This window comes from Canis aureus, chromosome 15 (assembly GCF_053574225.1).
Source record: "Canis aureus isolate CA01 chromosome 15, VMU_Caureus_v.1.0, whole genome shotgun sequence".
In the NCBI taxonomy this organism is placed as follows: Eukaryota; Metazoa; Chordata; class Mammalia; order Carnivora; family Canidae; genus Canis; species Canis aureus.
The window spans coordinates 5,804,476-5,814,254 of record NC_135625.1 but is presented as its reverse complement, the minus strand read 5'-3'; the positions used below and the strand labels follow the sequence as shown (position 1 = coordinate 5,814,254).

The following is a 9,779-nucleotide window of genomic DNA, read 5'->3' as shown; positions in this document are numbered from 1 at the left end:
ATAATGCCTTGAAATTAGAACTAAATCACAACAAGAAGTTTGGAAGGACCTCAAACACGTGGAGGTTAAGGACCATCCTGCTCAAAGATGAAAGGTCAACCAGGAAATTAAGGAAGAATTAAAAAGATTCATGGAAACTAATGAGAATGACGATACAACCATCCAAAATCTTTGGGATGCAGCTAAAGCAGTCCTAAGGGGGAAATACATCACAATACAAGCATCTGTTCAAAAACTGGAAAGAACTCAAATACAAAAGCTAACCTTACACATAAAGGAGCTAGAGAAAAAACAGCAAATAGATCCTACACCCAAGAGAAGAAGGGAATTAATAAAGATTCGAACAGAACTCAACGAAATCGAGACCAGAAGAACTGTGGAACAGATCAACAGAACCAAGAGTTTGTTCTTTGAAAGAATTAATAAGATAGATAAACCATTAGCCAGTCTTATTAAAAAGAAGAGAGAGAAGACTCAAATTAATAAAATCATGAATGAGAAAGGAGAGATCAGCACCAACACCAAGGAAATACAAACGATTTTAAAAACATATTATGGGCAGCTATACGCCAATAAATTAGGCAATCTAGGAGAAATGGACGCATTCCTGGAAAGCCACAAACTACCAAAACTGGAACAGGAAGAAATAGAAAACCTGAACAGGCCAATAACCAGGGAGGAAATTGAAGCAGTCATCAAAAACCTCCCAAGACACAAGAGTCCAGGGCCAGATGGCTTCCCAGGGGAATTCTATCAAACGTTTAAAGAAGAAACCATACCTATTCTCCTAAAGCTGTTTGGAACGATAGAAAGAAATGGAGTACTTCCAAATTCGTTCTATGAGGCCAGCATCACCTTAATTCCAAAACCAGACAAAGACCCCACCAAAAAGGAGAATTACAGACCAATATCCCTAATGAACATGGATGCAAAAATTCTCAACAAGATACTGGCCAATAGGATCCAACAGTACATTAAGAAAATTATTCACCATGACCAAGTAGGATTTATCCCTGGGACACAAGGCTGGTTCAACACCCATAAAACAATCAATGTGATTCATCATATCAGCAAGAGAAAAACCAAGAACCATATGATCCTCTCATTAGATGCAAAGAAAGCATTTGACAAAATACAGCATCCATTTCTGATTAAAACTCTTCAGAGTGTAGGGATAGAGGGAACATTCCTCGACATCTTAAAAGCCATCTATGAAAAGCCCACAGCAAATATCATTCTCAATGGGGAAGCACTGGGAGCCTTTCCCCTAAGATCAGGAACAAGACAGGGATGTCCACTCTCACCAGTGCTATTCAACATAGTACTGGAAGTCCTAGCCTCAGCAATCAGACAACAAAAAGACATTAAAGGCATTCAAATTGGCAAAGAAGAAGTCAAACTCTCCCTCTTCGCCGATGACATGATACTCTACATAGAAAACCCAAAAGTCTCCACCCCAAGATTGCTAGAACTCATACAGCAATTCGGTAGCGTGGCAGGATACAAAATCAATGCCCAGAAATCAGTGGCATTTCTATACACTAACAATGAGACTGAAGAAAGAGAAATTAAGGAGTCAATCCCATTTACAATTGCACCCAAAAGCATAAAATACCTAGAAATAAACCTAACCAAAGATGTAAAGGATCTATACCCTCAAAACCATAGAACACTTCTGAAAGAAATTGAGGAAGACACAAAGAGATGGAAAAATATTCCATGCTCATGGAGTGGCAGAATTAATATTGTGAAAATGTCAATGTTACCCAGGGCAATATACATGTTTAATGCAATCCCTATCAAAATACCATGGCCTTTCTTCAGAGTTAGAACAAATTATTTTAAGATTTGTGTGGAAGCAGAAAAGACACCGAATAGCCAGGGGAATTTTAAAAAAGAAAACCATATCTGGGGGCATCACAATGCCAGATTTTTTGGTTGTACTACAACGCTGTGGTCATCAAGACGGTGTGGTACTGGCACAAAAACAGACACATAGATCAGTGGAACAAAATAGAGAATCCAGAAGTGGACCCAGAACTTTATGGTCAACTAATATTCGATAAAGGAGGAAAGACTATCCATTGGAAGAAAGACAGTCTCTTCAATAAATGGTGCTGGGAAAATTGGACATCCACATGCAGAAGAATGAAACTAGACCACTCCCTTTCACCATACACAAAGATAAATTCAAAATGGATGAAAGATCTAAATGTGAGACAAGATTCCATCAAAATCCTAGAGAAGAACACAGGCAACACCCTTTTTGAACTCGGCCATAGTAACTTCTTGCAAGATACATCCACGAAGGCAAAAGAAACAAAAGCAAAAATGAACTATTGGGACTTCATCAAGATAAGAAGCTTTTGCACAGCAAAGGATACAGTCAACAAAACTCAAAGACAACCTACAGAATGGGAGAAGATATTTGCAAATGACATATCAGATAAAGGGCTAGTTTCCAAGATCTCTAAAGAACTTATTAAACTCAACACCAAAGAAACAAACAATGCAATCATGAAATGGGCAAAAGTCATGAAGAGAAATCTCACAGAGGAAGACATAGACATGGCCAACATGCATATGAGAAAATGCTCTGCATCACTTGCCATCAGGGAAATACAAATCAAAACCACAATGAGATACCACCTCACACCAGTGAGAATGGGGCAAATTAACAAGGCAGGAAACAACAAATGTTGGAGAGGATGCAGAGAAAAGGGAACCCTCTTACACTGTTGGTGGGAATGTGAACTGGTGCAGCCACTCTGGAAAACTGTGTGGAGGTTCCTCAAACAGTTAAAAATAGACCTGCCCTACGACCCAGCAATTGCACTGTTGGGGATTTACCCCAAAGATACAAATGCAATGAAACGCCGGGACACCTGCACCCCGATGTTTATAGCAGCAATGGCCACGATAGCCAAACTGTGGAAGGAGCCTCGGTGTCCAACGAATGATGAATGGCTAAAGAAGATGTGGTTTATGTATACAATGGAATATTACTCAGCTATTAGAAATGACAAATACCCACCATTTGCTTCAACGTGGATGGAACTGGAGGGTATTATGCTGAGTGAAGTAAGTCAATCGGAGAAGGACAAACATTATATGTTCTCATTCATTTGGGGAATATAAATAATAGTGAAAGGGAATATAAGGGAAGGGAGAAGAAATGTGTGGGAAATATCAGAAAGGGAGACAGAACGTAAAGACTGCTAACTCTGGGAAACGAACTAGGGGTGGTAGAAGGTGAGGAGGGTGGGGGGTGGGAGTGAATGGGTGACGGCATTGGGGGTTATTCTGTATGTTAGTAAATTGAACACCAATAAAAAATAAATTAAAAAAAAAGAAAAAGCACATGTCACGTGAGCAGCTGTATGGGAGCTCAGATTCCCTGCACAACTTACACAGTGTCCCTACTGGGTATTCAATTCCTTCTGCCATAGTCATTTCTAGGATATCTAGAAGCAGAGTATGTCTTCCTGGGATGGAGGCAGTCTACTTTCTAATTTCAATAACATTCCTTCCCAATGTGTGATTGTTTTCATGTCTCCAAATTAATAGTTTCAGATATATAACAAAAGGTAAAGATGGTGCTGTTTATACTGTAGGCAGGTCAACGATAGGCCACATGCAACGATAGACCACAGCCATGTGGCTGTGGAGTTTCAAGATTTTAGGTGCAAAGATAAAAGAAACCTGAGGCTGATCCATTCTGTAAGAAATATCAATGAATAATGGGTTTAATTCTGGAATTCAGGGTGATGTGGACAACGAGTTTTTCTTTAGAACAAAGATTAAGCTGAAGAGAGTAAAGGTATTTTGAGATAAATGATTGAAAAAAGTTTTTGGTGACAGATGTTCTCAAGAGAAATAATACAAAGAACTGGCAGTCACTCCCAAAGGGAACTTGTTCTTGGAAAATACAGCTTTGAGGAGGAGAAAGAACACATATTGCTGTCGTATACCTGAGATAATGCCATGCTGAAGAAACACTGAACCTGTTCTACCCCAGTTAGGACTCAGACCAACAGAAAGGAATTGCACAGCCTTAGATTTCTGCTCAAAGTAAGAGGAAATTTTTAATAGAGTCCAAAGTTGAACTGGGGATATTGTAACAGACTACTGAAGTTCATCAGGCATCTAGCCAATCAACTGACATGGAATACTCATAAGGTGTTTAAATACTTAATTGAGGCAGATAATAAGAATGAGAATGATGATTAAAAAAACAATGATAAGCAGACAATAATAATATTGTACTTTCTCAGGCACAGAGGATGTGCCTGGCTTTGTTTAAGCAGATTATAGAAAGAGAGGGATTGTTAAACCTTCCCAAACAGTTATTTCTCATGTCAAACAATGAGTAATGGGATCTCTGGACAACACGAGGAGACTCAGCAAAAGACATCATTCCTAGGCCCCATGTCTCTGTATGGTTGCTCAATTTAGAGCTAATGGCAATAAAAATGGGGTCATAGTTTGACGATATTCATGATGTAATATTCATTTTGTCAATTAAAACTTTCAGTTAAACACGGAGATATCATAAAGAGCATCCTACACAAAAATTTTTTTAGACTCCATGGTTTCAGAATAAATATCCTAAAACATGGTGGCATAAGAGATGACACTTTTATTCTCTCAGTGTCCAGGGACGACAAGTGAACATCAAGTATTCAGCAGGGCCCCAGGGCTTGTGCAGCCCAGTCACTGACCAAGGCCTTGCAAAATTTCTCTTGGCCTCTGTTTAGTAAAGAAGACAAATGGACTTAGGTTTTCACCTTTCCTAAGGCTTATTCAAATTCATAAACTGGAAATGGTCATGGTCACAGTAGGAATTAATTGTCTTGTCGAATCAAAAATCTTTCGGCAGAGACTACCAATTCTGTAAACAGAATAAGCCATAATGACACTTCCAAACCACGAGCTAACCCCTTGCCTACCTCCCTGCATCTACAACTGCCAAAACCATAATGTGTAAAAAAGGTGCAAGCCTACGACATACTCCAATTAAGTCAAAAGTATATAAAGAATATTGGTGTAGAATTACCTGAGGAAAAATTAAAATTAGGCATAATAACACTGGATTTAAGATATAGACCTGTCAGAAAGGAGCTTTAAAGGAATGTTTCCCAAAAGCATAAAACCATCCAGAGGATTTCACTTGTTGTAGACCCGAGACACACCTAGACAGACAATGATATTCATTAAGACCTTCATCATCTTTGTATATTGGATTCATAGTAGACAGAGATGAAGGTGTAGAAGCAAAGCATGGACACCATATTCCCAAATAATTGGTTACAGCTACAAACATTCTGGCTGGTGAGGATAAGGTGTTCCTATGTGATACCTGAGCTCTTTTGGGAGAATGATCTTCCCTGTCTTAGAGCACTAATGTCTAACTCTCCTTGGCTCCCTTGAGGTTACTCAAAAAGAAAAAGGACACTCATTAAGATTTCCACTGAACATAGAAACACTGAAGAAAGTCTGTTAGACATAGGTAGGGGCAGTTAGGGAGGTTGAGAAAGATCTGAAGGTGCTGTCTGTTGTGGGAGGCAAGATTAGGAGCTGGGCTGACCTGAATGGTCTCTGTCAGGGAGGGACCACACCCAAATCCCGTAATCCAATCAAGCAATTAGAGTGGATTAGAGGACTTTGTGCCTTATCCCAGGGCCCAAAAGCCATGAAAGGTGGAGGTGAGGGTCACTATCTGACATTTGGAAACTGGCACAGTGAGAGGAGCATCCCTTTGCAACCCAAAGCTCCTGGTTGAATGTATCTCGTGGACACTGTTTCTGCAGACATGGAGGCTGCCCACCTCCACCCCTCAGAGGAGCCTCAGTTCAGCGCCCCTCCCAAACCCCAGTTATGCTGGTCAAGGAGAGGCGGTGCTGAAGTCCTCGGAAGACCCTCTGTGCCCGAGAGGGCATCCCCTGCATCAAAGACGCTCTCCTCCCTGACTAACCCGTTGGCTCCCGCATCAGCAGGGCTGCCTCCCACTAAGACGCCTCTGAGTTGGAAGAGCCTTTCCCAGGTGGGAGCCGGGCTTCAGAACATGGGCAACACTTGCTATGTGAATGCGACCCTACAGTGTCTGACCTACACAGAGCCCCTCGCCAGCTACATGCTGTCCCAGCAGCACGGGACCACCTGTAGGAAGCAGACATCCTGCATGCTGTGTACTCTGCAGGCTCACCTGACGCGGGTTCTCTGCCATCCTGGACGTGTGCTCCGGCCCCTGCCACTCCTGCTCGCCGCCTTCCACAGACACAAGCAGGAAGATGCCCATGAGTATCTCATGTTCATTCTGGATGCAATGCAGCAAGCATGCTTGCCTGAGGACAAGCTCTCAGACCCTGAGTGTCCTCAGGACAGCACCCTCATCCAGCAACTCTTTGGAGGGTACTGGAGGTCTCAAATCCAGTGTCTCCACTGCCAAGGCATTTCGAGCACTCTGGAACCTTACCTGGACATCAGCCTGGACATCGCGGCTGCTCACAGCGTCAGCCAAACTTTGGAGCAGTTGATGAAGCCCGAACTGCTGGAAGGTGAAAATGCCTACCATGTAGTAAGTGTCTGGAGAAGGTGCCTGCGTCCAAGGTGTAGACTTTGCACACTTCCCCGAAGGTCCTCATCCTGGTCTTGAGACGATTCTCAGACTTGACAGGCAACAAAATGACTAAGGAGGTGCAATATCCTGAGCGCCTTGACATGCAACACTACCTGTCTGAGCAGAGGGCAGGACCCTTGGTTTATGTGCTCTATGCCGTGCTGGTGCACGCTGGGAGGAGTTGCCACAGCGGACATTACTTCTGTTTTGTAAAGGCAGGAAATGGCCAGTGGTATAAAATGGATGATGCTAAGGTCAGCGCCTGTGATGTGATTTGTGCGCTGCGCCAACCTGCCTATGTCCTCTTTTATATGCAGAAGACTGATCTGGAGAGAGACCTTGGGAGGGAGTCAGTCGAGGAGGGAGGACTCGCATCTCCCGAGGCAGACCCCACGGTGGTGGGTGAGGCCTCAGGAGAGCCGGCAACCGATCCCTCCGTGAACCATCCTGAGTTGGAGGAGCGTGGGGAAGAGACCTCCAGACAACAAATGACATTAGACCAGTGGAGATGCCTCCAAGAATGCAACCGCCCTAAGCCTGAACTCAATGTCAGGAGAAGAGAAATTGCTCTTCCTGCGAACGCAGTCATCCTTCACCACTCCAAATACAGACCTGAGATGCCGAAGAATCATCCTCAGCAGACTATCGACCTGTTCACCACTGCAGCTGGGATGCTCCCACCTCAGGTGGCCGGGGACGTGGCCAAAGTCCCGCGTGTGCCAGGGAGAGCCAGACCTACCAAGAGGATGAGCAAGAAGGGACAGAGTTCTGGGGAAGCAGTCCAGGGATGTGTCTCCTAACTTTGGTGCACATGGGCGCACACACCCACACACACAGCGTCACTCACTCACTCCAAACCCGAACACAGTCCCTACTGGAAATATTTTGTGTTGTGTGAAGTGTGTGTTCTGTATGTATGGAAGAACCATCTATCTGGTGTGTTCATGGGATAAGGCCTTCAACTGAAACTTGAGGACACTGATATTTAAACCTGGTTCATTGTCATGATCTTTTATTGGGATAGTGTGGATTTCATATGGGGTCTATCCAGGAACATGCCGGTCCTTCAGCCTTGGGGAGAGTGGGGGCCACTTGCAGTTGAGAGGCAGTGAGCAGTCAGGGTTGACAGTGGATATGATGCAGAGGACCTGGGGTTGAAGTCAGTATGTTTGACCCTCTCGTCATGCTCCCCACTTCCGAATTCTTTTCTTCTATTTATATTGAAAGAATATTTCTCTGAACATAAGAATGTATTGGGTCTTGCTAGCGATGTGTCTTGGTCATTGCTTGGAAATTGTGAGATGGAAATTAAGTGCTTATTTTCCGGCGATAACTGCATCCAGACCTGATTGAACCACAGTGATTTTATTATGTTCCCTTCACTCTCTCCCACATTAAGACTGAAGAGAAGCAAACTAACAAGGACTCTTATTCCAAAGGGAAATGCCCAGCCTCCCACTGAACATAACTTTTTATGACTATTTTGCTACCGTCTGCTCTTGGCATCTCTTGACCCAGAAGAAGTGGACTCTGGATTTCAGACCAGTTCAAATTCAAATTTGGACCTGGGTTGATACCTTGGAAAACAGTGCCAAGTTCATGAGTCTAGCAAAAGCGTTTTGAGGTCAGGTTATATGTGTTCTGTGTTATCATTGCATTTCTTACAGAGGAGTTTGACAAGTTCATTGTAGAATGGAAATTATTGCATGACCAGCAAACGCCTCTGAGTGTGACCGTAGATGTGCAGTTGTAACATCACATCATAATGTTATTTTCACTCTGTATTCAAACTTGGACATGCCACCCTTACTGGAGAGTAAGGGACAATAGGATCTGTGCAGAAGAAATCAGGTTTTTTTGGAGATTTTCATGTACCTAAGACAGATTAGAGATCTAAGGTGTCAGGGTTTCTTTCATGTCTGGGAATTGTGTTTCTTTTGACCAATACAGTTTATTGTGTCGTAAAGAGTGAGGGAACCTGTGTGCATGTCTTGCCAAGAGTTCCGTAAGAGGACCTGCAGGTATCCCCGTCCTCTGAAGACTGTCATAGGGAATGAGACAGCTCATGGACTTGGGGACTTGTCCTCCACAGCAGAGGAACCTGAGGAGGTGTCTGTGGGAATGAGGATATGTCCCCACCTGGACTGATGTGGTGAACCAGCAATTCCTCCACTGAACTGCATGGAAACGGTCAAGTCACAACGTGCTGGGTGTCCTGCTTTTGTGCCCCTACCCATACACTTCCACCACTACACAGATGCTGCAGTTTTTCTTTAGGTAAATCTATAGGAATGTGAAAGCGTGCTTCCCAATCGGAATGTCAAGTTTGTCTTAGTGAAATCTATTTTCTAACAAATGTAGGGAAATCATCCTGGCAATTGTAAATTGGTTGTAAACAGAAATTAACAAGTTAATCTGAAATTGTTTTATAAATGTCTGAATTTCTGATTTAGAAAAAGATCCCATCCAGAGTTCTGCAAATTACACCATGTTTTCTCCTAGAAGACATTTTCTGTACTTGTTGATATTATTTCTCTGAAATTGTTATGCAGAATATTGCATCTGCTTTATTTGTTTTTGTTCTAAAATGTTATTACGAAGTGGTGTGGTTTTTTATTCTTAATAAAAAATTCCCACATATGATTTGGTGTGCAGGCTTTTGCTCCCCAGTAGTTCAGAACCTTGAAACAGTTGTTTTATTTCCAGGCTGGCTCCTCACAGAGGCTTCTTTGCCTGTTTCCCCTGAGTGGAATTCCACAGCCACCTCTAGGTCACCTGCAGCTCAAATTTATATCCTCCCCCATGGGAATTTCTCACTCCTACTCACTGGCTCAATATAGGGGAAGCGCCAGCAGCCATTTAAGAGGAAATGCAATGGGACATAGGGACATTATTCTTCAGGGTCTCTTCAATTATGAGAGCTCTGACCAGGAAGATGCTTGTATGAGAAATTAAGGGGGAGGGAGTAGATTGAACCAGAAGTACAACATCTCTGTCCAAGGCTAGCAGAGACCCCTAGGAGGGATGACGGGAGATGTTTGGATAGCACACTGTGGGGACGGTGGAGGCTGGGCAGTCAGCAGATGGATTCTCTGGTTAGGTGTCTGGACGTCAATGCTCATCCTGTCCAGGTATCCATTAGTAACTAGAGGGGTGTCTC

The 9,779-nt window shown here is 43.2% G+C and overlaps 1 pseudogene; it reads left to right on the top strand.

Annotated features, from left to right (window-relative positions):
• Positions 1 to 5,812: 5,812 nt before the first annotated feature.
• Positions 5,813 to 8,372, top strand: LOC144285085 (ubiquitin carboxyl-terminal hydrolase 17-like protein 6; annotated as a pseudogene).
• Positions 8,373 to 9,779: the final 1,407 nt, after the last annotated feature.